This window comes from Oncorhynchus kisutch, unplaced genomic scaffold (assembly GCF_002021735.2).
Source record: "Oncorhynchus kisutch isolate 150728-3 unplaced genomic scaffold, Okis_V2 scaffold1709, whole genome shotgun sequence".
Classification (NCBI taxonomy): domain Eukaryota; kingdom Metazoa; phylum Chordata; class Actinopteri; order Salmoniformes; family Salmonidae; genus Oncorhynchus; species Oncorhynchus kisutch.
In genome coordinates this window covers 1-24,442 of record NW_022263654.1, presented here as the reverse complement: position 1 = coordinate 24,442, position 24,442 = coordinate 1, and the positions used below count along the sequence as shown (strand labels likewise).

Below are 24,442 nucleotides of genomic sequence, written 5' to 3'. Positions count from 1 at the left end.
CATCTCCAGCTGAAATGTCCCTTATTAGACCATTTTTCCACCCTTAGGCAGTTTCAAGCACAGGGGGTATAGCTCAGTGGTAGAGCATTTGACTGCAGATCAAGAGGTCCCAGGTTCAAATCCTGGTGCCCCCTTGGATCATGTTCTTCCGATGTGTATCTTGAGGTTAGGAGTAGTCCTTTTTAGATTATGTTACTCAATCTAAAATGTCCCATATTAGATGGTTTTTCTCTCAGTCAGAGAGTTCATAACAGAGGTGGAAGTGCAATAGACTTCAGTTCAAGATGTCTCAGGTTCAAATCTTTTAGTCAACTTGAAATCAAATATTTATGGATATGTTTTCAAAGAGAGAGTGTTCTTGATTAGGCTATGTAGATCGCCATCTGAAATGTTGATTATTAGACAATTTCTCAGGATCAAATCCTGGTGCCCCCTTAAATCAAGTATTTTCTAAGTGTATCTTGAGAGAGGAAGTGCTCCTTTTAAGGTTATCCTACTCAATCCATAATGTCCCTCATTACATTGTTTTTCTCTCAGTCAGACAGTTCCTACCAGAGGTGGAAGTGCAATAGACTTCAGATCAAGAGGTCTCAGGTTCAATTCCTGTTGTCAACTTGAAATCAAATACTTTATGGGTATGTTTTCAATGCGGGAGAGTACTTTATTAGGTGATGTCCAGCTCCAGCTGAAATGTCCCTTATTAGACCATTTTTCCACCTTTAGGTAGTTTCAAGCAGAGGGGGTATAGCTCAGTGGTAGAGCATTTGACTGCAGATCAAGAGGTCCCAGGTTCAAATCCTGGTGCCCCCTTGTATCATGTTCTTCCGATGTGTATCTTGAGGGTAGGAGTAGTCCTTTTTAGATTATGTTACTCAATCTAAAATGTCCCATATTAGATGGTTTTTCTCTCAGTCAGAGAGTTCATAACAGAGGTGGAAGTGCAATAGACTTCAGTTCAAGATGTCTCAGGTTCAAATCCTTTTGTCAACTTGAAATCAAATATTTATGGATATGTTTTCAAAGAGAGAGTGTTCTTGATTAGGCTCTGTAGATCGCCATCTGAAATGTCGATTATTAGACAATTTCTCAGGATCAAATCCTGGTGCCCCCTTAAATCAAGTATTTTCTAAGTGTATCTTGAGAGAGGAAGTGCTCCTTTTAAGGTTATCCTACTCAATCCATAATGTCCCTCATTACATTTTTTTTCTCTCAGTCAGACAGTTCCTACCAGAGGTGGAAGTGCAATAGACTTCAGATCAAGAGGTCTCAGGTTCAATTCCTGTTGTCAACTTGAAATCAAATACTTTATGGGTATGTTTTCAATGCGGGAGAGTACTTAATTAGGTGATGTCCATCTCCAGCTGAAATGTCCCTTATTAGACCATTTTTCCACCCTTAGGCAGTTTCAAGCACAGGGGGTATAGCTCAGTGGTAGAGCATTTGACTGCAGATCAAGAGGTCCCAGGTTCAAATCCTGGTGCCCCCTTGGATCATGTTCTTCCGATGTGTATCTTGAGGGTAGGAGTAGTCCTTTTAGATTATGTTACTCAATCTAAAATGTCCCATATTAGATGGTTTTTCTCTCAGTCAGAGAGTTCATAACAGAGGTGGAAGTGCAATAGACTTCAGTTCAAGATGTCTCAGGTTCAAATCTTTTAGTCAACTTGAAATCAAATATTTATGGATATGTTTTCAAAGAGAGAGTGTTCTTGATTAGGCTATGTAGATCGCCATCTGAAATGTTGATTATTAGACAATTTCTCAGGATCAAATCCTGGTGCCCCCTTAAATCAAGTATTTTCTAAGTGTATCTTGAGAGAGGAAGTGCTCCTTTTAAGGTTATCCTACTCAATCCATAATGTCCCTCATTACATTGTTTTTCTCTCAGTCAGACAGTTCCTACCAGAGGTGGAAGTGCAATAGACTTCAGATCAAGAGGTCTCAGGTTCAATTCCTGTTGTCAACTTGAAATCAAATACTTTATGGGTATGTTTTCAATGCGGGAGAGTACTTTATTAGGTGATGTCCAGCTCCAGCTGAAATGTCCCTTATTAGACCATTTTTCCACCTTTAGGTAGTTTCAAGCAGAGGGGGTATAGCTCAGTGGTAGAGCATTTGACTGCAGATCAAGAGGTCCCAGGTTCAAATCCTGGTGCCCCCTTGTATCATGTTCTTCCGATGTGTATCTTGAGGGTAGGAGTAGTCCTTTTTAGATTATGTTACTCAATCTAAAATGTCCCATATTAGATGGTTTTTCTCTCAGTCAGAGAGTTCATAACAGAGGTGGAAGTGCAATAGACTTCAGATCAAGAGGTCTCAGGTTCAATTCCTGTTGTCAACTTGAAATCAAATACTTTATGGGTATGTTTTCAATGCGGGAGAGTACTTAATTAGGTGATGTCCATCTCCAGCTGAAATGTCCCTTATTAGACCATTTTTCCACCCTTAGGCAGTTTCAAGCACAGGGGGTATAGCTCAGTGGTAGAGCATTTGACTGCAGATCAAGAGGTCCCAGGTTCAAATCCTGGTGCCCCCTTGGATCATGTTCTTCCGATGTGTATCTTGAGGGTAGGAGTAGTCCTTTTAGATTATGTTACTCAATCTAAAATGTCCCATATTAGATGGTTTTTCTCTCAGTCAGAGAGTTCATAACAGAGGTGGAAGTGCAATAGACTTCAGTTCAAGATGTCTCAGGTTCAAATCTTTTAGTCAACTTGAAATCAAATATTTATGGATATGTTTTCAAAGAGAGAGTGTTCTTGATTAGGCTATGTAGATCGCCATCTGAAATGTTGATTATTAGACAATTTCTCAGGATCAAATCCTGGTGCCCCCTTAAATCAAGTATTTTCTAAGTGTATCTTGAGAGAGGAAGTGCTCCTTTTAAGGTTATCCTACTCAATCCATAATGTCCCTCATTACATTGTTTTTCTCTCAGTCAGACAGTTCCTACCAGAGGTGGAAGTGCAATAGACTTCAGATCAAGAGGTCTCAGGTTCAATTCCTGTTGTCAACTTGAAATCAAATACTTTATGGGTATGTTTTCAATGCGGGAGAGTACTTTATTAGGTGATGTCCAGCTCCAGCTGAAATGTCCCTTATTAGACCATTTTTCCACCTTTAGGTAGTTTCAAGCAGAGGGGGTATAGCTCAGTGGTAGAGCATTTGACTGCAGATCAAGAGGTCCCAGGTTCAAATCCTGGTGCCCCCTTGTATCATGTTCTTCCGATGTGTATCTTGAGGGTAGGAGTAGTCCTTTTTAGATTATGTTACTCAATCTAAAATGTCCCATATTAGATGGTTTTTCTCTCAGTCAGAGAGTTCATAACAGAGGTGGAAGTGCAATAGACTTCAGTTCAAGATGTCTCAGGTTCAAATCCTTTTGTCAACTTGAAATCAAATATTTATGGATATGTTTTCAAAGAGAGAGTGTTCTTGATTAGGCTATGTAGATCGCCATCTGAAATGTCGATTATTAGACAATTTCTCAGGATCAAATCCTGGTGCCCCCTTAAATCAAGTATTTTCTAAGTGTATCTTGAGAGAGGAAGTGCTCCTTTTAAGGTTATCCTACTCAATCCATAATGTCCCTCATTACATTTTTTTCTCTCAGTCAGACAGTTCCTACCAGAGGTGGAAGTGCAATAGACTTCAGATCAAGAGGTCTCAGGTTCAATTCCTGTTGTCAACTTGAAATCAAATACTTTATGGGTATGTTTTCAATGCGGGAGAGTACTTAATTAGGTGATGTCCATCTCCAGCTGAAATGTCCCTTATTAGACCATTTTTCCACCCTTAGGCAGTTTCAAGCACAGGGGGTATAGCTCAGTGGTAGAGCATTTGACTGCAGATCAAGAGGTCCCAGGTTCAAATCCTGGTGCCCCCTTGGATCATGTTCTTCCGATGTGTATCTTGAGGGTAGGAGTAGTCCTTTTTAGATTATGTTACTCAATCTAAAATGTCCCATATTAGATGGTTTTTCTCTCAGTCAGAGAGTTCATAACAGAGGTGGAAGTGCAATAGACTTCAGTTCAAGATGTCTCAGGTTCAAATCCTTTTGTCAACTTGAAATCAAATATTTATGGATATGTTTTCAAAGAGAGAGTGTTCTTGATTAGGCTATGTAGATCGCCATCTGAAATGTCGATTATTAGACAATTTCTCAGGATCAAATCCTGGTGCCCCCCTTAAATCAAGTATTTTCTAAGTGTATCTTGAGAGAGGAAGTGCTCCTTTTAAGGTTATCCTACTCAATCCATAATGTCCCTCATTACATTGTTTTTCTCTCAGTCAGACAGTTCCTACCAGAGGTGGAAGTGCAATAGACTTCAGATCAAGAGGTCTCAGGTTCAATTCCTGTTGTCAACTTGAAATCAAATACTTTATGGGTATGTTTTCAATGCGGGAGAGTACTTAATTAGGTGATGTCCATCTCCAGCTGAAATGTCCCTTATTAGACCATTTTTCCACCCTTAGGCAGTTTCAAGCACAGGGGGTATAGCTCAGTGGTAGAGCATTTGACTGCAGATCAAGAGGTCCCAGGTTCAAATCCTGGTGCCCCCTTGGATCATGTTCTTCCGATGTGTATCTTGAGGGTAGGAGTAGTCCTTTTAGATTATGTTACTCAATCTAAAATGTCCCATATTAGATGGTTTTTCTCTCAGTCAGAGAGTTCATAACAGAGGTGGAAGTGCAATAGACTTCAGTTCAAGATGTCTCAGGTTCAAATCTTTAGTCAACTTGAAATCAAATATTTATGGATATGTTTTCAAAGAGAGAGTGTTCTTGATTAGGCTATGTAGATCGCCATCTGAAATGTTGATTATTAGACAATTTCTCAGGATCAAATCCTGGTGCCCCCTTAAATCAAGTATTTTCTAAGTGTATCTTGAGAGAGGAAGTGCTCCTTTTAAGGTTATCCTACTCAATCCATAATGTCCCTCATTACATTGTTTTTCTCTCAGTCAGACAGTTCCTACCAGAGGTGGAAGTGCAATAGACTTCAGATCAAGAGGTCTCAGGTTCAATTCCTGTTGTCAACTTGAAATCAAATACTTTATGGGTATGTTTTCAATGCGGGAGAGTACTTTATTAGGTGATGTCCAGCTCCAGCTGAAATGTCCCTTATTAGACCATTTTTCCACCTTTAGGTAGTTTCAAGCAGAGGGGGTATAGCTCAGTGGTAGAGCATTTGACTGCAGATCAAGAGGTCCCAGGTTCAAATCCTGGTGCCCCCTTGTATCATGTTCTTCCGATGTGTATCTTGAGGGTAGGAGTAGTCCTTTTTAGATTATGTTACTCAATCTAAAATGTCCCATATTAGATGGTTTTTCTCTCAGTCAGAGAGTTCATAACAGAGGTGGAAGTGCAATAGACTTCAGTTCAAGATGTCTCAGGTTCAAATCCTTTTGTCAACTTGAAATCAAATATTTATGGATATGTTTTCAAAGAGAGAGTGTTCTTGATTAGGCTATGTAGATCGCCATCTGAAATGTCGATTATTAGACAATTTCTCAGGATCAAATCCTGGTGCCCCCTTAAATCAAGTATTTTCTAAGTGTATCTTGAGAGAGGAAGTGCTCCTTTTAAGGTTATCCTACTCAATCCATAATGTCCCTCATTACATTTTTTTTCTCTCAGTCAGACAGTTCCTACCAGAGGTGGAAGTGCAATAGACTTCAGATCAAGAGGTCTCAGGTTCAATTCCTGTTGTCAACTTGAAATCAAATACTTTATGGGTATGTTTTCAATGCGGGAGAGTACTTAATTAGGTGATGTCCATCTCCAGCTGAAATGTCCCTTATTAGACCATTTTTCCACCCTTAGGCAGTTTCAAGCACAGGGGGTATAGCTCAGTGGTAGAGCATTTGACTGCAGATCAAGAGGTCCCAGGTTCAAATCCTGGTGCCCCCTTGGATCATGTTCTTCCGATGTGTATCTTGAGGGTAGGAGTAGTCCTTTTAGATTATGTTACTCAATCTAAAATGTCCCATATTAGATGGTTTTTCTCTCAGTCAGAGAGTTCATAACAGAGGTGGAAGTGCAATAGACTTCAGTTCAAGATGTCTCAGGTTCAAATCTTTTAGTCAACTTGAAATCAAATATTTATGGATATGTTTTCAAAGAGAGAGTGTTCTTGATTAGGCTATGTAGATCGCCATCTGAAATGTTCGATTATTAGACAATTTCTCAGGATCAAATCCTGGTGCCCCCTTAAATCAAGTATTTTCTAAGTGTATCTTGAGAGAGGAAGTGCTCCTTTTAAGGTTATCCTACTCAATCCATAATGTCCCTCATTACATTGTTTTTCTCTCAGTCAGACAGTTCCTACCAGAGGTGGAAGTGCAATAGACTTCAGATCAAGAGGTCTCAGGTTCAATTCCTGTTGTCAACTTGAAATCAAATACTTTATGGGTATGTTTTCAATGCGGGAGAGTACTTATTAGGTGATGTCCATCTCCAGCTGAAATGTCCCTTATTAGACCATTTTTCCACCTTAGGCAGTTTCAAGCACAGGGGGTATAGCTCAGTGGTAGAGCATTTGACTGCAGATCAAGAGGTCCCAGGTTCAAATCCTGGTGCCCCCTTGTATCATGTTCTTCCGATGTGTATCTTGAGGGTAGGAGTAGTCCTTTTTAGATTATGTTACTCAATCTAAAATGTCCCATATTAGATGGTTTTTCTCTCAGTCAGAGAGTTCATAACAGAGGTGGAAGTGCAATAGACTTCAGTTCAAGATGTCTCAGGTTCAAATCCTTTTGTCAACTTGAAATCAAATATTTATGGATATGTTTTCAAAGAGAGAGTGTTCTTGATTAGGCTATGTAGATCGCCATCTGAAATGTCGATTATTAGACAATTTCTCAGGATCAAATCCTGGTGCCCCCTTAAATCAAGTATTTTCTAAGTGTATCTTGAGAGAGGAAGTGCTCCTTTTAAGGTTATCCTACTCAATCCATAATGTCCCTCATTACATTGTTTTTCTCTCAGTCAGACAGTTCCTACCAGAGGTGGAAGTGCAATAGACTTCAGATCAAGAGGTCTCAGGTTCAATTCCTGTTGTCAACTTGAAATCAAATACTTTATGGGTATGTTTTCAATGCGGGAGAGTACTTATTAGGTGATGTCCATCTCCAGCTGAAATGTCCCTTATTAGACCATTTTTCCACCTTAGGCAGTTTCAAGCACAGGGGGTATAGCTCAGTGGTAGAGCATTTGACTGCAGATCAAGAGGTCCCAGGTTCAAATCCTGGTGCCCCCTTGTATCATGTTCTTCCGATGTGTATCTTGAGGGTAGGAGTAGTCCTTTTAGATTATGTTACTCAATCTAAAATGTCCCATATTAGATGGTTTTTCTCTCAGTCAGAGAGTTCATAACAGAGGTGGAAGTGCAATAGACTTCAGTTCAAGATGTCTCAGGTTCAAATCCTTTTGTCAACTTGAAATCAAATATTTATGGATATGTTTTCAAAGAGAGAGTGTTCTTGATTAGGCTATGTAGATCGCCATCTGAAATGTCGATTATTAGACAATTTCTCAGGATCAAATCCTGGTGCCCCCTTAAATCAAGTATTTTCTAAGTGTATCTTGAGAGAGGAAGTGCTCCTTTTAAGGTTATCCTACTCAATCCATAATGTCCCTCATTACATTGTTTTTCTCTCAGTCAGACAGTTCCTACCAGAGGTGGAAGTGCAATAGACTTCAGATCAAGAGGTCTCAGGTTCAATTCCTGTTGTCAACTTGAAATCAAATACTTTATGGGTATGTTTTCAATGCGGGAGAGTACTTAATTAGGTGATGTCCATCTCCAGCTGAAATGTCCCTTATTAGACCATTTTTCCACCCTTAGGCAGTTTCAAGCACAGGGGGTATAGCTCAGTGGTAGAGCATTTGACTGCAGATCAAGAGGTCCCAGGTTCAAATCCTGGTGCCCCCTTGGATCATGTTCTTCCGATGTGTATCTTGAGGGTAGGAGTAGTCCTTTTAGATTATGTTACTCAATCTAAAATGTCCCATATTAGATGGTTTTTCTCTCAGTCAGAGAGTTCATAACAGAGGTGGAAGTGCAATAGACTTCAGTTCAAGATGTCTCAGGTTCAAATCCTTTTAGTCAACTTGAAATCAAATATTTATGGATATGTTTTCAAAGAGAGAGTGTTCTTGATTAGGCTATGTAGATCGCCATCTGAAATGTTGATTATTAGACAATTTCTCAGGATCAAATCCTGGTGCCCCCTTAAATCAAGTATTTTCTAAGTGTATCTTGAGAGAGGAAGTGCTCCTTTTAAGGTTATCCTACTCAATCCATAATGTCCCTCATTACATTGTTTTTCTCTCAGTCAGACAGTTCCTACCAGAGGTGGAAGTGCAATAGACTTCAGATCAAGAGGTCTCAGGTTCAATTCCTGTTGTCAACTTGAAATCAAATACTTTATGGGTATGTTTTCAATGCGGGAGAGTACTTTATTAGGTGATGTCCAGCTCCAGCTGAAATGTCCCTTATTAGACCATTTTTCCACCTTTAGGTAGTTTCAAGCAGAGGGGGTATAGCTCAGTGGTAGAGCATTTGACTGCAGATCAAGAGGTCCCAGGTTCAAATCCTGGTGCCCCCTTGTATCATGTTCTTCCGATGTGTATCTTGAGGGTAGGAGTAGTCCTTTTTAGATTATGTTACTCAATCTAAAATGTCCCATATTAGATGGTTTTTCTCTCAGTCAGAGAGTTCATAACAGAGGTGGAAGTGCAATAGACTTCAGATCAAGAGGTCTCAGGTTCAATTCCTGTTGTCAACTTGAAATCAAATACTTTATGGGTATGTTTTCAATGCGGGAGAGTACTTAATTAGGTGATGTCCATCTCCAGCTGAAATGTCCCTTATTAGACCATTTTTCCACCCTTAGGCAGTTTCAAGCACAGGGGGTATAGCTCAGTGGTAGAGCATTTGACTGCAGATCAAGAGGTCCCAGGTTCAAATCCTGGTGCCCCCTTGGATCATGTTCTTCCGATGTGTATCTTGAGGGTAGGAGTAGTCCTTTTAGATTATGTTACTCAATCTAAAATGTCCCATATTAGATGGTTTTTCTCTCAGTCAGAGAGTTCATAACAGAGGTGGAAGTGCAATAGACTTCAGTTCAAGATGTCTCAGGTTCAAATCTTTTAGTCAACTTGAAATCAAATATTTATGGATATGTTTTCAAAGAGAGAGTGTTCTTGATTAGGCTATGTAGATCGCCATCTGAAATGTTGATTATTAGACAATTTCTCAGGATCAAATCCTGGTGCCCCCTTAAATCAAGTATTTTCTAAGTGTATCTTGAGAGAGGAAGTGCTCCTTTTAAGGTTATCCTACTCAATCCATAATGTCCCTCATTACATTGTTTTTCTCTCAGTCAGACAGTTCCTACCAGAGGTGGAAGTGCAATAGACTTCAGATCAAGAGGTCTCAGGTTCAATTCCTGTTGTCAACTTGAAATCAAATACTTTATGGGTATGTTTTCAATGCGGGAGAGTACTTTATTAGGTGATGTCCAGCTCCAGCTGAAATGTCCCTTATTAGACCATTTTTCCACCTTTAGGTAGTTTCAAGCAGAGGGGGTATAGCTCAGTGGTAGAGCATTTGACTGCAGATCAAGAGGTCCCAGGTTCAAATCCTGGTGCCCCCTTGTATCATGTTCTTCCGATGTGTATCTTGAGGGTAGGAGTAGTCCTTTTTAGATTATGTTACTCAATCTAAAATGTCCCATATTAGATGGTTTTTCTCTCAGTCAGAGAGTTCATAACAGAGGTGGAAGTGCAATAGACTTCAGTTCAAGATGTCTCAGGTTCAAATCCTTTTGTCAACTTGAAATCAAATATTTATGGATATGTTTTCAAAGAGAGAGTGTTCTTGATTAGTCTATGTAGATCGCCATCTGAAATGTCGATTATTAGACAATTTCTCAGGATCAAATCCTGGTGCCCCCTTAAATCAAGTATTTTCTAAGTGTATCTTGAGAGAGGAAGTGCTCCTTTTAAGGTTATCCTACTCAATCCATAATGTCCCTCATTACATTTTTTTTCTCTCAGTCAGACAGTTCCTACCAGAGGTGGAAGTGCAATAGACTTCAGATCAAGAGGTCTCAGGTTCAATTCCTGTTGTCAACTTGAAATCAAATACTTTATGGGTATGTTTTCAATGCGGGAGAGTACTTAATTAGGTGATGTCCATCTCCAGCTGAAATGTCCCTTATTAGACCATTTTTCCACCCTTAGGCAGTTTCAAGCACAGGGGGTATAGCTCAGTGGTAGAGCATTTGACTGCAGATCAAGAGGTCCCAGGTTCAAATCCTGGTGCCCCCTTGGATCATGTTCTTCCGATGTGTATCTTGAGGGTAGGAGTAGTCCTTTTTAGATTATGTTACTCAATCTAAAATGTCCCATATTAGATGGTTTTTCTCTCAGTCAGAGAGTTCATAACAGAGGTGGAAGTGCAATAGACTTCAGTTCAAGATGTCTCAGGTTCAAATCCTTTTGTCAACTTGAAATCAAATATTTATGGATATGTTTTCAAAGAGAGAGTGTTCTTGATTAGGCTATGTAGATCGCCATCTGAAATGTCGATTATTAGACAATTTCTCAGGATCAAATCCTGGTGCCCCCTTAAATCAAGTATTTTCTAAGTGTATCTTGAGAGAGGAAGTGCTCCTTTTAAGGTTATCCTACTCAATCCATAATGTCCCTCATTACATTTTTTTTCTCTCAGTCAGACAGTTCCTACCAGAGGTGGAAGTGCAATAGACTTCAGATCAAGAGGTCTCAGGTTCAATTCCTGTTGTCAACTTGAAATCAAATACTTTATGGGTATGTTTTCAATGCGGGAGAGTACTTAATTAGGTGATGTCCATCTCCAGCTGAAATGTCCCTTATTAGACCATTTTTCCACCCTTAGGCAGTTTCAAGCACAGGGGGTATAGCTCAGTGGTAGAGCATTTGACTGCAGATCAAGAGGTCCCAGGTTCAAATCCTGGTGCCCCCTTGGATCATGTTCTTCCGATGTGTATCTTGAGGGTAGGAGTAGTCCTTTTAGATTATGTTACTCAATCTAAAATGTCCCATATTAGATGGTTTTTCTCTCAGTCAGAGAGTTCATAACAGAGGTGGAAGTGCAATAGACTTCAGTTCAAGATGTCTCAGGTTCAAATCTTTTAGTCAACTTGAAATCAAATATTTATGGATATGTTTTCAAAGAGAGAGTGTTCTTGATTAGGCTATGTAGATCGCCATCTGAAATGTTGATTATTAGACAATTTCTCAGGATCAAATCCTGGTGCCCCCTTAAATCAAGTATTTTCTAAGTGTATCTTGAGAGAGGAAGTGCTCCTTTTAAGGTTATCCTACTCAATCCATAATGTCCCTCATTACATTGTTTTTCTCTCAGTCAGACAGTTCCTACCAGAGGTGGAAGTGCAATAGACTTCAGATCAAGAGGTCTCAGGTTCAATTCCTGTTGTCAACTTGAAATCAAATACTTTATGGGTATGTTTTCAATGCGGGAGAGTACTTTATTAGGTGATGTCCAGCTCCAGCTGAAATGTCCCTTATTAGACCATTTTTCCACCTTTAGGTAGTTTCAAGCAGAGGGGGTATAGCTCAGTGGTAGAGCATTTGACTGCAGATCAAGAGGTCCCAGGTTCAAATCCTGGTGCCCCCTTGTATCATGTTCTTCCGATGTGTATCTTGAGGGTAGGAGTAGTCCTTTTTAGATTATGTTACTCAATCTAAAATGTCCCATATTAGATGGTTTTTCTCTCAGTCAGAGAGTTCATAACAGAGGTGGAAGTGCAATAGACTTCAGTTCAAGATGTCTCAGGTTCAAATCCTTTTGTCAACTTGAAATCAAATATTTATGGATATGTTTTCAAAGAGAGAGTGTTCTTGATTAGTCTATGTAGATCGCCATCTGAAATGTCGATTATTAGACAATTTCTCAGGATCAAATCCTGGTGCCCCCTTAAATCAAGTATTTTCTAAGTGTATCTTGAGAGAGGAAGTGCTCCTTTTAAGGTTATCCTACTCAATCCATAATGTCCCTCATTACATTTTTTTTCTCTCAGTCAGACAGTTCCTACCAGAGGTGGAAGTGCAATAGACTTCAGATCAAGAGGTCTCAGGTTCAATTCCTGTTGTCAACTTGATATCAAATACTTTATGGGTATGTTTTCAATGCGGGAGAGTACTTAATTAGGTGATGTCCATCTCCAGCTGAAATGTCCCTTATTAGACCATTTTTCCACCCTTAGGCAGTTTCAAGCACAGGGGGTATAGCTCAGTGGTAGAGCATTTGACTGCAGATCAAGAGGTCCCAGGTTCAAATCCTGGTGCCCCCTTGGATCATGTTCTTCCGATGTGTATCTTGAGGGTAGGAGTAGTCCTTTTAGATTATGTTACTCAATCTAAAATGTCCCATATTAGATGGTTTTTCTCTCAGTCAGAGAGTTCATAACAGAGGTGGAAGTGCAATAGACTTCAGTTCAAGATGTCTCAGGTTCAAATCCTTTTAGTCAACTTGAAATCAAATATTTATGGATATGTTTTCAAAGAGAGAGTGTTCTTGATTAGGCTATGTAGATCGCCATCTGAAATGTTGATTATTAGACAATTTCTCAGGATCAAATCCTGGTGCCCCCTTAAATCAAGTATTTTCTAAGTGTATCTTGAGAGAGGAAGTGCTCCTTTTAAGGTTATCCTACTCAATCCATAATGTCCCTCATTACATTGTTTTTCTCTCAGTCAGACAGTTCCTACCAGAGGTGGAAGTGCAATAGACTTCAGATCAAGAGGTCTCAGGTTCAATTCCTGTTGTCAACTTGAAATCAAATACTTTATGGGTATGTTTTCAATGCGGGAGAGTACTTTATTAGGTGATGTCCAGCTCCAGCTGAAATGTCCCTTATTAGACCATTTTTCCACCTTTAGGTAGTATCAAGCACAGGGGGTATAGCTCAGTGGTAGAGCATTTGACTGCAGATCAAGAGGTCCCAGGTTCAAATCCTGGTGCCCCCTTGTATCATGTTCTTCCGATGTGTATCTTGAGGGTAGGAGTAGTCCTTTTTAGATTATGTTACTCAATCTAAAATGTCCCATATTAGATGGTTTTTCTCTCAGTCAGAGAGTTCATAACAGAGGTGGAAGTGCAATAGACTTCAGTTCAAGATGTCTCAGGTTCAAATCCTTTTGTCAACTTGAAATCAAATATTTATGGATATGTTTTCAAAGAGAGAGTGTTCTTGATTAGGCTATGTAGATCGCCATCTGAAATGTCGATTATTAGACAATTTCTCAGGATCAAATCCTGGTGCCCCCTTAAATCAAGTATTTTCTAAGTGTATCTTGAGAGAGGAAGTGCTCCTTTTAAGGTTATCCTACTCAATCCATAATGTCCCTCATTACATTTTTTTTCTCTCAGTCAGACAGTTCCTACCAGAGGTGGAAGTGCAATAGACTTCAGATCAAGAGGTCTCAGGTTCAATTCCTGTTGTCAACTTGAAATCAAATACTTTATGGGTATGTTTTCAATGCGGGAGAGTACTTAATTAGGTGATGTCCATCTCCAGCTGAAATGTCCCTTATTAGACCATTTTTCCACCCTTAGGCAGTTTCAAGCACAGGGGGTATAGCTCAGTGGTAGAGCATTTGACTGCAGATCAAGAGGTCCCAGGTTCAAATCCTGGTGCCCCCTTGGATCATGTTCTTCCGATGTGTATCTTGAGGGTAGGAGTAGTCCTTTTAGATTATGTTACTCAATCTAAAATGTCCCATATTAGATGGTTTTTCTCTCAGTCAGAGAGTTCATAACAGAGGTGGAAGTGCAATAGACTTCAGTTCAAGATGTCTCAGGTTCAAATCTTTTAGTCAACTTGAAATCAAATATTTATGGATATGTTTTCAAAGAGAGAGTGTTCTTGATTAGGCTATGTAGATCGCCATCTGAAATGTCGATTATTAGACAATTTCTCAGGATCAAATCCTGGTGCCCCCTTAAATCAAGTATTTTCTAAGTGTATCTTGAGAGAGGAAGTGCTCCTTTTAAGGTTATCCTACTCAATCCATAATGTCCCTCATTACATTGTTTTTCTCTCAGTCAGACAGTTCCTACCAGAGGTGGAAGTGCAATAGACTTCAGATCAAGAGGTCTCAGGTTCAATTCCTGTTGTCAACTTGAAATCAAATACTTTATGGGTATGTTTTCAATGCGGGAGAGTACTTAATTAGGTGATGTCCATCTCCAGCTGAAATGTCCCTTATTAGACCATTTTTCCACCCTTAGGCAGTTTCAAGCACAGGGGGTATAGCTCAGTGGTAGAGCATTTGACTGCAGATCAAGAGGTCCCAGGTTCAAATCCTGGTGCCCCCTTGTATCATATTCTTCCGATGTGTATCTTGAGGGTAGGAGTAGTCCTTTTTAGATTATGTTACTCAATCTAAAATGTCCCATATTAGATGGTTTTTCTCTCAGTCAGAGAGTTCATAACAGAGGTGGAAGTGCAATAGACTTCAGTTCAAGATGTCTCAGGTTCAAATCCTTTAGTCAACTTGAAATCAAATATTTATGGATATGTTTTCAAAGAGAGAGTGTTCTTGATTAGGCTATGTAGATCGCCATCTGAAATGTCGATTATTAGACAATTTCTCAGGATCAAATCCTGGTGCCCCCTTAAATCAAGTATTTTCTAAGTGTATCTTGAGAGAGGAAGTGCTCCTTTTAAGGTTATCCTACTCAATCCATAATGTCCCTCATTACATTGTTTTTCTCTCAGTCAGACAGTTCCTACCAGAGGTGGAAGTGCAATAGACTTCAGATCAAGAGGTCTCAGGTTCAATTCCTGTTGTCAACTTGAAATCAAATACTTTATGGGTATGTTTTCAATGCGGGAGAGTACTTTATTAGGTGATGTCCATCTCCAGCTGAAATGTCCCTTATTAGACCATTTTTCCACCTTTAGGCAGTTTCAAGCAGAGGGGGTATAGCTCAGTGGTAGAGCATTTGACTGCAGATCAAGAGGTCCCAGGTTCAAATCCTGGTGCCCCCTTGTATCATGTTCTTCCGATGTGTATCTTGAGGGTAGGAGTAGTCCTTTTTAGATTATGTTACTCAATCTGGGCGGCAGGGTAGCCTAGTGGTTAGAGCGTTGGACTAGTAACCGGAAGGTTGTGAGTTCAAAACCCCCGAGCTGACAAGGTACAAATCTGTCGTTCTACCCCTGAACAGGCAGTTAACCCACTGTTCCCAGGCCGTCATTGAAAATAAGAATGTGTTCTTAACTGACTTGCCTGGTTAAATAAAGGTTAAATTAAAAATTAAATAAAAAAATCTAAAATGTCCCATATTAGATGGTTTTTCTCTCAGTCAGAGAGTTCATAACAGAGGTGGAAGTGCAATAGACTTCAGTTCAAGATGTCTCAGGTTCAAATCCTTTTGTCAACTTGAAATCAAATATTTATGGATATGTTTTCAAAGAGAGAGTGTTCTTGATTAGGCTATGTAGATCGCCATCTGAAATGTCGATTATTAGACAATTTCTCAGGATCAAATCCTGGTGCCCCCTTAAATCAAGTATTTTCTAAGTGTATCTTGAGAGAGGAAGTGCTCCTTTTAAGGTTATCCTACTCCATCCATAATGTCCCTCATTACATTGTTTTTCTCTCAGTCAGACAGTTCCTACCAGAGGTGGAAGTGCAATAGACTTCAGATCAAGAGGTCTCAGGTTCAATTCCTATTGTCAACTTGAAATCAAATACTTTATGGGTATGTTTTCAATGTGGGAGAGTACTTTATTAGGTGATGTCCATCTCCAGCTGAAATGTCCCTTACTAGACAATTTTTCCACCTTTAGGCAGTTTCAAGCAGAGGGGGTATAGCTCAGTGGTAGAGCATTTGACTGCAGATCAAGAGGTCCCAGGTTCAAATCCTGGTGCCCCCTTGTATCATGTTCTTACGATGTGTATCTTGAGGGTAGGAGTAGTCCTTTTTAGATTATGTTACTCAATCTAAAATGTCCCATATTAGATGGTTTTTCTCTCAGTCAGAGAGTTCATAACAGAGGTGGAAGTGCAATAGACTTCAGTTCAAGATGTCTCAGGTTCAAATCCTTTAGTCAACTTGAAATCAAATATTTATGGATATGTTTTCAAAGAGAGAGTGTTCTTGATTAGGCTATGTAGATCGCCATCTGAAATGTCGATTATTAGACAATTTCTCAGGATCAAATCCTGGTGCCCCCTTAAATCAAGTATTTTCTAAGTGTATCTTGAGAGAGGAAGTGCTCCTTTTAAGGTTATCCTACTCAATCCATAATGTCCTCTCATTACATTGTTTTTCTCTCAGTCAGACAGTTCCTACCAGAGGTGGAAGTGCAATAGACTTCAGATCAAGAGGTCTCAGGTTCAATTCCTGTTGTCAACTTGAAATCAAATACTTTATGGGTATGTTTTCAATGCGGGAGAGTACTTTATTAGGTGATGTCCATCTCCAGCTGAAATGTCCCTTATTAGACCATTTTTCCACCCTTAGGGAGTTTCAAGCAGAGGGGGTATAGCTCAGTGGTATAGCATTTGACTGCAGATCAAGAGGTCCCAGGTTCAAATCCTGGTGCCCCCTTGTATCATGTTCTTCCGATGTGTATCTTGAGGGTAGGAGTAGTCCTTTTTAGATTATGTTACTCAATCTAAAATGTCCCATATTAGATGGTTTTTCTCTCAGTCAGAGAGTTCATAACAGAGGTGGAAGTGCAATAGACTTCAGTTCAAGATGTCTCATGTTCAAATCCTTTTGTCAACTTGAAATCAAATATTTATGGATATGTTTTCAAAGAGAGAGTGTTCTTGATTAGGCTATGTAGATCGCCATCTGAAATGTCGATTATTAGACAATTTCTCAGGATCAAATCCTGGTGCCCCCTTAAATCAAGTATTTTCTAAGTGTATCTTGAGAGAGGAAGTGCTCCTTTTAAGGTTATCCTACTCAATCCATAATGTCCCTCATTACATTGTTTTTCTCTCAGTCAGACAGTTCCTACCAGAGGTGGAAGTGCAATAGACTTCAGATCAAGAGGTCTCAGGTTCAATTCCTATTGTCAACTTGAAATCAAATACTTTATGGGTATGTTTTCAATGTGGGAGAGTACTTTATTAGGTGATGTCCATCTCCAGCTGAAATGTCCCTTATTAGACCATTTTTCCAACCTTAGGCAGTTTCAAGCACAGGGGGTATAGCTCAGTGGTAGAGCATTTGACTGCAGATCAAGAGGTCCCAGGTTCAAATCCTGGTGCCCCCTTGGATCATGTTCTTCCGATGTGTATCTTGAGGTTAGGAGTAGTCCTTTTTAGATTATGTTACTCAATCTAAAATGTCCCATATTAGATGGTTTTTCTCTCAGTCAGAGAGTTCATAACAGAGGTGGAAGTGCAATAGACTTCAGTTCAAGATGTCTCAGGTTCAAATCCTTTTAGTCAACTTGAAATCAAATATTTATGGATATGTTTTCAAAGAGAGAGTGTTCTTGATTAGGCTATGTAGATCGCCATCTGAAATGTTCGATTATTAGACAATTTCTCAGGATCAAATCCTGGTGCCCCCTTAAATCAAGTATTTTCTAAGTGTATCTTGAGAGAGGAAGTGCTCCTTTTAAGGTTATCCTACTCAATCCATAATGTCCCTCATTACATTGTTTTTCTCTCAGTCAGACAGTTCCTACCAGAGGTGGAAGTGCAATAGACTTCAGATCAAGAGGTCTCAGGTTCAATTCCTGTTGTCAACTTGAAATCAAATACTTTATGGGTATGTTTTCAATGCGGGAGAGTACTTTATTAGGTGATGTCCATCTCCAGCTGAAATGTCCCTTATTAGACCATTTTTCCACCTTTAGGCAGTTTCAAGCAGAGGGGGTATAGCTCAGTGGTAGAGCATTTGACTGCAGATCAAGAGGTCCCAGTTTCAAATCCTGGTGCCCCCTTGTATCATGTTCTTACGATGTGTATCTTGAGGGTAGGAGTAGTCCGTTTTTAGATTATGTTACTCAATCTAAAATGTCCCATATTAGATGGTTTTTCTCTCAGTCAGAGAGTTCATAACAGAGGTGGAAGTGCAATAGACTTCAGTTCAAGATGTCTCAGGTTCAAATCCTTTAGTCAACTTGAAATCAAATATTTATGGATATGTTTTCAAAGAGAGAGTGTTCTTGATTAGGCTATGTAGATCGCCATCTGAAATGTCGATTATTAGACAATTTCTCAGGATCAAATCCTGGTGCCCCCTTAAATCAAGTATTTTCTAAGTGTATCTTGAGAGAGGAAGTGCTCCTTTTAAGGTTATCCTACTCAATCCATAATGTCCCTCATTACATTGTTTTTCTCTCAGTCAGACAGTTCCTACCAGAGGTGGAAGTGCAATAGACTTCAGATCAAGAGGTCTCAGGTTCAATTCCTATTGTCAACTTGAAATCAAATACTTTATGGGTATGTTTTCAATGCGGGAGAGTACTTTATTAGGTGATGTCCATCTCCAGCTGAAATGTCCCTTATTAGACCATTTTTCCACCTTTAGGCAGTTTCAAGCAGAGGGGGTATAGCTCAGTGGTAGAGCATTTGACTGCAGATCAAGAGGTCCCAGTTTCAAATCCTGGTGCCCCCTTGTATCATGTTCTTACGATGTGTATCTTGAGGGTAGGAGTAGTCCGTTTTAGATTATGTTACTCAATCTAAAATGTCCCATATTAGATGGTTTTTCTCTCAGTCAGAGAGTTCATAACAGAGGTGGAAGTGCAATAGACTTCAGTTCAAGATGTCTCAGGTTCAAATCCTTTAGTCAACTTGAAATCAAATATTTATGGATATGTTTTCAAAGAGAGAGTGTTCTTGATTAGGCTATGTAGATCGCCATCTGAAATGTCGATTATTAGACAATTTCTCAGGATCAAATCCTGGTGCCCCCTTAAATCAAGTATTTTCTAAGTGTATCTTGAGAGAGGAAGTGCTCCTTTTAAGGTTATCCTACTCAATCCATAATGTCCCTCATTACATTGTTTTTCTCTCAGTCAGACAGTTCCTACCAGAGGTGGAAGTGCAATAGACTTCAGATCAAGAGGTCTCAGGTTCAATTCCTATTGTCAACTTGAAAACAAATACTTTATGGGTATGTTTTCAATGTGGGAGAGTACTTTATTAGGTGATGTCCATCTCCAGCTGAAATGTCCCTTATTAGACCATTTTTCCAACCTTAGGCAGTTTCAAGCACAGGGGGTATAGCTCAGTGGTAGAGCATTTGACTGCAGATCAAGAGGTCCCTGGTTCAAATCCTGGTGCCCCCTTGGATCATGTTCTTCCGATGTGTATCTTGAGGTTAGGAGTAGTCCTTTTTAGATTATGTTACTCAATCTAAAATGTCCCATATTAGATGGTTTTTCTCTCAGTCAGAGAGTTCATAACAGAGGTGGAAGTGCAATAGACTTCAGTTCAAGATGTCTCAGGTTCAAATCCTTTAGTCAACTTGAAATCAAATATTTATGGATATGTTTTCAAAGAGAGAGTGTTCTTGATTAGGCTATGTAGATCGCCATCTGAAATGTCAATTATTAGACAATTTCTCAGGATCAAATCCTGGTGCCCCCTTAAATCAAGTACTTTCTAAGTGTATCTTGAGAGAGGAAGTGCTCCTTTTAAGGTTATCCTACTCAATCTATAATATCCCACATTAGATGGTTTTTCTCTCAGTCAGACAGTTCCTACCAGAGGTAGAAGTGCAATAGACTTCAGATAGAGAAGTCTCAGGTTCAATTCCTATTGTCAACTTGAAATCAAATACTTTATGGGTATGTTTTCAATGCGGGAGAGTACTTTATTAGGTGATGTCCATCTCCAGCTGAAATGTCCCTTATTAGACCATTTTTCCAACCTTAGGCAGTTTCAAGCACAGGGGGTATAGCTCAGTGGTAGAGCATTTGACTGCAGATCAAGAGGTCCCAGGTTCAAATCCTGGTGCCCCCTTGGATCATGTTCTTCCGATGTGTATCTTGAGGTTAGGAGTAGTCCTTTTTAGATTATGTTACTCAATCTAAAATGTCCCATATTAGATGGTTTTTCTCTCAGTCAGAGAGTTCATAACAGAGGTGGAAGTGCAATAGACTTCAGTTCAAGATGTCTCAGGTTCAAATCTTTTAGTCAACTTGAAATCAAATATTTATGGATATGTTTTCAAAGAGAGAGTGTTCTTGATTAGGCTATGTAGATCGCCATCTGAAATGTTGATTATTAGACAATTTCTCAGGATCAAATCATGGTGCCCCCTTAAATCAAGTATTTTCTAAGTGTATCTTGAGAGAGGAAGTGCTCCTTTTAAGGTTATCCTACTCAATCCATAATGTCCCTCATTACATTGTTTTTCTCTCAGTCAGACAGTTCCTACCAGAGGTGGAAGTGCAATAGACTTCAGATCAAGAGGTCTCAGGTTCAATTCCTGTTGTCAACTTGAAATCAAATACTTTATGGGTATGTTTTCAATGCGGGAGAGTACTTTATTAGGTGATGTCCATCTCCAGCTGAAATGTCCCTTATTAGACCATTTTTCCACCTTTAGGCAGTTTCAAGCAGAGGGGGTATAGCTCAGTGGTAGAGCATTTGACTGCAGATCAAGAGGTCCCAGTTTCAAATCCTGGTGCCCCCTTGTATCATGTTCTTACGATGTGTATCTTGAGGGTAGGAGTAGTCCTTTTTAGATTATGTTACTCAATCTAAAATGTCCCATATTAGATGGTTTTTCTCTCAGTCAGAGAGTTCATAACAGAGGTGGAAGTGCAATAGACTTCAGTTCAAGATGTCTCAGGTTCAAATCCTTTAGTCAACTTGAAATCAAATATTTATGGATATGTTTTCAAAGAGAGAGTGTTCTTGATTAGGCTATGTAGATCGCCATCTGAAATGTCGATTATTAGACAATTTCTCAGGATCAAATCCTGGTGCCCCCTTAAATCAAGTATTTTCTAAGTGTATCTTGAGAGAGGAAGTGCTCCTTTTAAGGTTATCCTACTCAATCCATAATGTCCCTCATTACATTGTTTTTCTCTCAGTCAGACAGTTCCTACCAGAGGTGGAAGTGCAATAGACTTCAGATCAAGAGGTCTCAGGTTCAATTCCTATTGTCAACTTGAAAACAAATACTTTATGGGTATGTTTTCAATGTGGGAGAGTACTTTATTAGGTGATGTCCATCTCCAGCTGAAATGTCCCTTATTAGACCATTTTTCCAACCTTAGGCAGTTTCAAGCACAGGGGGTATAGCTCAGTGGTAGAGCATTTGACTGCAGATCAAGAGGTCCCTGGTTCAAATCCTGGTGCCCCCTTGGATCATGTTCTTCCGATGTGTATCTTGAGGTTAGGAGTAGTCCTTTTTAGATTATGTTACTCAATCTAAAATGTCCCATATTAGATGGTTTTTCTCTCAGTCAGAGAGTTCATAACAGAGGTGGAAGTGCAATAGACTTCAGTTCAAGATGTCTCAGGTTCAAATCCTTTAGTCAACTTGAAATCAAATATTTATGGATATGTTTTCAAAGAGAGAGTGTTCTTGATTAGGCTATGTAGATCGTCATCTGAAATGTCAATTATTAGACAATTTCTCAGGATCAAATCCTGGTGCCCCCTTAAATCAAGTACTTTCTAAGTGTATCTTGAGAGAGGAAGTGCTCCTTTTAAGGTTATCCTACTCAATCTATAATATCCCACATTAGATGGTTTTTCTCTCAGTCAGACAGTTCCTACCAGAGGTAGAAGTGCAATAGACTTCAGATAGAGAAGTCTCAGGTTCAATTCCTATTGTCAACTTGAAATCAAATACTTTATGGGTATGTTTTCAATGCGGGAGAGTACTTAATTAGGTGATGTCCATCTCCAGCTGAAATGTCCCTTATTAGACCATTTTTCACCCTTATGCAGTTTCAAGCACAGGGGGTATAGCTCAGTGGTAGAGCATTTGACTGCAGATCAAGAGGTCCCAGGTTCAAATCCTGGTGCCCCCTTGTATCATGTTCTTCCGATGTGTATCTTGAGGGTAGGAGTAGTCCTTTTTAGATTATGTTACTCAATCTAAAATGTCCCATATTAGATGTTTTTCTCTCAGTCAGAGAGTTCCTACCAGAGGTGGAAGTGCAATAGACTTCAGATCAAGAGGTCTCAGGTTCAAATCCTTTTGTCAACTTGAAATCAAATATTTATGGATATGATTTCAAAGAGAGAGTGTTCTTGATTAGGCTATGTAGATCGCCATCTGAAATGTCGATTATTAGACAATTTCTCAGGATCAAATCCTGGTGCCCCCTTAAATCAAGTATTTTCTAAGTGTATCTTGAGAGAGGAAGTGCTCCTTTTAAGGTTATCCTACTCAATCCATAATGTCCCTCATTACATTGTTTTTCTCTCAGTCAGACAGTTCCTACCAGAGGTGGAAGTGCAATAGACTTCAGATCAAGAGGTCTCAGGTTCAATTCCTGTTGTCAACTTGAAATCAAATACTTTATGGGTATGTTTTCAATGCGGGAGAGTACTTTATTAGGTGATGTCCATCTCCAGCTGAAATGTCCCTTATTAGGACCATTTTTCCACCTTTAGGCAGTTTCAAGCAAAGGGGGTATAGCTCAGTGGTAGAGCATTTGACTGCAGATCAAGAGGTCCCAGGTTCAAATCCTGGTGCCCCCTTGTATCATATTCTTCCGATGTGTATCTTGAGGGTAGGAGTAGTCCTTTTTAGATTATGTTACTCAATCTAAAATGTCCCATATTAGATGGTTTTTCTCTCAGTCAGAGAGTTCATAACAGAGGTGGAAATGCAATAGACTTCAGTTCAAGATGTCTCAGGTTCAAATCCTTTAGTCAACTTGAAATCAAATATTTATGGATATGTTTTCAAAGAGAGAGTGTTCTTGATTAGGCTATGTAGATCGCCATCTGAAATGTCGATTATTAGACAATTTCTCAGGATCAAATCCTGGTGCCCCCTTAAATCAAGTATTTTCTAAGTGTATCTTGAGAGAGGAAGTGCTCCTTTTAAGGTTATCCTACTCCATCCATAATGTCCCTCATTACATTGTTTTTCTCTCAGTCAGACAGTTCCTACCAGAGGTGGAAGTGCAATAGACTTCAGATCAAGAGGTCTCAGGTTCAATTCCTATTGTCAACTTGAAATCAAATACTTTATGGGTATGTTTTCAATGTGGGAGAGTACTTATTAGGTGATGTCCATCTCCAGCTGAAATGTCCCTTATTAGACCATTTTTCCAACCTTAGGCAGTTTCAAGCACAGGGGGTATAGCTCAGTGGTAGAGCATTTGACTGCAGATCAAGAGGTCCCAGGTTCAAATCCTGGTGCCCCCTTGGATCATGTTCTTCCGATGTGTATCTTGAGGTTAGGAGTAGTCCTTTTTAGATTATGTTACTCAATCTAAAATGTCCCATATTAGATGGTTTTTCTCTCAGTCAGAGAGTTCATAACAGAGGTGGAAGTGCAATAGACTTCAGTTCAAGATGTCTCAGGTTCAAATCCTTTAGTCAACTTGAAATCAAATATTTATGGATATGTTTTCAAAGAGAGAGTGTTCTTGATTAGGCTATGTAGATCGCCATCTGAAATGTCAATTATTAGACAATTTCTCAGGATCAAATCCTGGTGCCCCCCTTAAATCAAGTACTTTTCTAAGTGTATCTTGAGAGAGGAAGTGCTCCTTTTAAGGTTATCCTACTCAATCTATAATATCCCACATTAGATGTTTTTCTCTCAGTCAGACAGTTCCTACCAGAGGTAGAAGTGCAATAGACTTCAGATAGAGAAGTCTCAGGTTCAATTCCTATTGTCAACTTGAAATCAAATACTTTATGGGTATGTTTCAATGCGGGAGAGTACTTAATTAGGTGATGTCCATCTCCAGCTGAAATGTCCCTTATTAGACCATTTTACCACCCTTAGCAGTTCAAGCACAGGGGGTATAGCTCAGTGTAGAGCATTTGACTGCAGATCAAAGAGGTCCAGGTTCAACTCCTGGTGCCCCCTTGTATCATGTTCTTCCGATGTGTATCTTGAGGGTAGGAGTAGTCCTTTTTAGCTTATGTTACTCAATCTAAAATGTCCCATATTAGTATGGTTTTTCTCTCAGTCAGAGAGTCATAACAGAGTTGGAAGTGCAATAGACTTCAGATCAAGAGGTCTCAGGTTCAAATCCTTTTGTCAACTTGAAATCAAATATTTATGGATATGTTTTCAAAGAGAGAGTGTTCTTGATTAGGCTATGTAGATCGCCATCTGAAATGTCGATTATTAGACAATTTCTCAGGATCAAATCCTGGTGCCCCTTAAATCAAGTATTTCTAGTGTATCTTGAGAGAGGAAGTGCTCCTTTTAAGTTATCCTACTCAATCCATAATG

At 39.5% G+C, this 24,442-nt stretch overlaps 33 non-coding genes across 33 annotated transcripts; all 33 read left to right on the top strand.

Annotated features, from left to right (window-relative positions):
- Positions 1 to 62: 62 nt before the first annotated feature.
- trnac-gca (transfer RNA cysteine (anticodon GCA)) lies at positions 63 to 134 on the top strand. Its single transcript has one exon. It is a non-coding gene; the product is annotated as a tRNA-Cys (tRNA).
- Positions 135 to 738: 604 nt separating this feature from the next.
- trnac-gca (transfer RNA cysteine (anticodon GCA)) lies at positions 739 to 810 on the top strand. Its single transcript has one exon. It is a non-coding gene; the product is annotated as a tRNA-Cys (tRNA).
- Positions 811 to 1,414: 604 nt separating this feature from the next.
- trnac-gca (transfer RNA cysteine (anticodon GCA)) lies at positions 1,415 to 1,486 on the top strand. Its single transcript has one exon. It is a non-coding gene; the product is annotated as a tRNA-Cys (tRNA).
- Positions 1,487 to 2,089: 603 nt separating this feature from the next.
- On the top strand, positions 2,090 to 2,161 carry trnac-gca (transfer RNA cysteine (anticodon GCA)). Its single transcript has one exon. It is a non-coding gene; the product is annotated as a tRNA-Cys (tRNA).
- A 303-nt stretch (positions 2,162 to 2,464) lies between these two features.
- Positions 2,465 to 2,536, top strand: trnac-gca (transfer RNA cysteine (anticodon GCA)). The gene has a single exon. It is a non-coding gene; the product is annotated as a tRNA-Cys (tRNA).
- A 603-nt stretch (positions 2,537 to 3,139) lies between these two features.
- Positions 3,140 to 3,211, top strand: trnac-gca (transfer RNA cysteine (anticodon GCA)). The gene has a single exon. It is a non-coding gene; the product is annotated as a tRNA-Cys (tRNA).
- A 603-nt stretch (positions 3,212 to 3,814) lies between these two features.
- Positions 3,815 to 3,886, top strand: trnac-gca (transfer RNA cysteine (anticodon GCA)). The gene has a single exon. It is a non-coding gene; the product is annotated as a tRNA-Cys (tRNA).
- A 605-nt stretch (positions 3,887 to 4,491) lies between these two features.
- trnac-gca (transfer RNA cysteine (anticodon GCA)) lies at positions 4,492 to 4,563 on the top strand. The gene has a single exon. It is a non-coding gene; the product is annotated as a tRNA-Cys (tRNA).
- A 602-nt stretch (positions 4,564 to 5,165) lies between these two features.
- trnac-gca (transfer RNA cysteine (anticodon GCA)) lies at positions 5,166 to 5,237 on the top strand. Its single transcript has one exon. It is a non-coding gene; the product is annotated as a tRNA-Cys (tRNA).
- A 604-nt stretch (positions 5,238 to 5,841) lies between these two features.
- trnac-gca (transfer RNA cysteine (anticodon GCA)) lies at positions 5,842 to 5,913 on the top strand. The gene has a single exon. It is a non-coding gene; the product is annotated as a tRNA-Cys (tRNA).
- A 602-nt stretch (positions 5,914 to 6,515) lies between these two features.
- Positions 6,516 to 6,587, top strand: trnac-gca (transfer RNA cysteine (anticodon GCA)). The gene has a single exon. It is a non-coding gene; the product is annotated as a tRNA-Cys (tRNA).
- Positions 6,588 to 7,189: 602 nt separating this feature from the next.
- Positions 7,190 to 7,261, top strand: trnac-gca (transfer RNA cysteine (anticodon GCA)). Its single transcript has one exon. It is a non-coding gene; the product is annotated as a tRNA-Cys (tRNA).
- A 603-nt stretch (positions 7,262 to 7,864) lies between these two features.
- trnac-gca (transfer RNA cysteine (anticodon GCA)) lies at positions 7,865 to 7,936 on the top strand. The gene has a single exon. It is a non-coding gene; the product is annotated as a tRNA-Cys (tRNA).
- A 604-nt stretch (positions 7,937 to 8,540) lies between these two features.
- Positions 8,541 to 8,612, top strand: trnac-gca (transfer RNA cysteine (anticodon GCA)). Its single transcript has one exon. It is a non-coding gene; the product is annotated as a tRNA-Cys (tRNA).
- Positions 8,613 to 8,915: 303 nt separating this feature from the next.
- trnac-gca (transfer RNA cysteine (anticodon GCA)) lies at positions 8,916 to 8,987 on the top strand. Its single transcript has one exon. It is a non-coding gene; the product is annotated as a tRNA-Cys (tRNA).
- A 603-nt stretch (positions 8,988 to 9,590) lies between these two features.
- Positions 9,591 to 9,662, top strand: trnac-gca (transfer RNA cysteine (anticodon GCA)). Its single transcript has one exon. It is a non-coding gene; the product is annotated as a tRNA-Cys (tRNA).
- Positions 9,663 to 10,266: 604 nt separating this feature from the next.
- On the top strand, positions 10,267 to 10,338 carry trnac-gca (transfer RNA cysteine (anticodon GCA)). The gene has a single exon. It is a non-coding gene; the product is annotated as a tRNA-Cys (tRNA).
- A 604-nt stretch (positions 10,339 to 10,942) lies between these two features.
- On the top strand, positions 10,943 to 11,014 carry trnac-gca (transfer RNA cysteine (anticodon GCA)). Its single transcript has one exon. It is a non-coding gene; the product is annotated as a tRNA-Cys (tRNA).
- A 603-nt stretch (positions 11,015 to 11,617) lies between these two features.
- On the top strand, positions 11,618 to 11,689 carry trnac-gca (transfer RNA cysteine (anticodon GCA)). The gene has a single exon. It is a non-coding gene; the product is annotated as a tRNA-Cys (tRNA).
- A 604-nt stretch (positions 11,690 to 12,293) lies between these two features.
- trnac-gca (transfer RNA cysteine (anticodon GCA)) lies at positions 12,294 to 12,365 on the top strand. The gene has a single exon. It is a non-coding gene; the product is annotated as a tRNA-Cys (tRNA).
- A 604-nt stretch (positions 12,366 to 12,969) lies between these two features.
- trnac-gca (transfer RNA cysteine (anticodon GCA)) lies at positions 12,970 to 13,041 on the top strand. The gene has a single exon. It is a non-coding gene; the product is annotated as a tRNA-Cys (tRNA).
- Positions 13,042 to 13,645: 604 nt separating this feature from the next.
- Positions 13,646 to 13,717, top strand: trnac-gca (transfer RNA cysteine (anticodon GCA)). Its single transcript has one exon. It is a non-coding gene; the product is annotated as a tRNA-Cys (tRNA).
- Positions 13,718 to 14,320: 603 nt separating this feature from the next.
- trnac-gca (transfer RNA cysteine (anticodon GCA)) lies at positions 14,321 to 14,392 on the top strand. The gene has a single exon. It is a non-coding gene; the product is annotated as a tRNA-Cys (tRNA).
- A 604-nt stretch (positions 14,393 to 14,996) lies between these two features.
- On the top strand, positions 14,997 to 15,068 carry trnac-gca (transfer RNA cysteine (anticodon GCA)). Its single transcript has one exon. It is a non-coding gene; the product is annotated as a tRNA-Cys (tRNA).
- An 819-nt stretch (positions 15,069 to 15,887) lies between these two features.
- trnac-gca (transfer RNA cysteine (anticodon GCA)) lies at positions 15,888 to 15,959 on the top strand. The gene has a single exon. It is a non-coding gene; the product is annotated as a tRNA-Cys (tRNA).
- Positions 15,960 to 16,564: 605 nt separating this feature from the next.
- trnac-gca (transfer RNA cysteine (anticodon GCA)) lies at positions 16,565 to 16,636 on the top strand. The gene has a single exon. It is a non-coding gene; the product is annotated as a tRNA-Cys (tRNA).
- Positions 16,637 to 17,240: 604 nt separating this feature from the next.
- trnac-gca (transfer RNA cysteine (anticodon GCA)) lies at positions 17,241 to 17,312 on the top strand. The gene has a single exon. It is a non-coding gene; the product is annotated as a tRNA-Cys (tRNA).
- A 1,959-nt stretch (positions 17,313 to 19,271) lies between these two features.
- Positions 19,272 to 19,343, top strand: trnac-gca (transfer RNA cysteine (anticodon GCA)). The gene has a single exon. It is a non-coding gene; the product is annotated as a tRNA-Cys (tRNA).
- Positions 19,344 to 19,947: 604 nt separating this feature from the next.
- Positions 19,948 to 20,019, top strand: trnac-gca (transfer RNA cysteine (anticodon GCA)). The gene has a single exon. It is a non-coding gene; the product is annotated as a tRNA-Cys (tRNA).
- Positions 20,020 to 21,299: 1,280 nt separating this feature from the next.
- trnac-gca (transfer RNA cysteine (anticodon GCA)) lies at positions 21,300 to 21,371 on the top strand. Its single transcript has one exon. It is a non-coding gene; the product is annotated as a tRNA-Cys (tRNA).
- A 603-nt stretch (positions 21,372 to 21,974) lies between these two features.
- On the top strand, positions 21,975 to 22,046 carry trnac-gca (transfer RNA cysteine (anticodon GCA)). Its single transcript has one exon. It is a non-coding gene; the product is annotated as a tRNA-Cys (tRNA).
- Positions 22,047 to 22,650: 604 nt separating this feature from the next.
- trnac-gca (transfer RNA cysteine (anticodon GCA)) lies at positions 22,651 to 22,722 on the top strand. The gene has a single exon. It is a non-coding gene; the product is annotated as a tRNA-Cys (tRNA).
- Positions 22,723 to 23,325: 603 nt separating this feature from the next.
- On the top strand, positions 23,326 to 23,397 carry trnac-gca (transfer RNA cysteine (anticodon GCA)). Its single transcript has one exon. It is a non-coding gene; the product is annotated as a tRNA-Cys (tRNA).
- Positions 23,398 to 24,442: the final 1,045 nt, after the last annotated feature.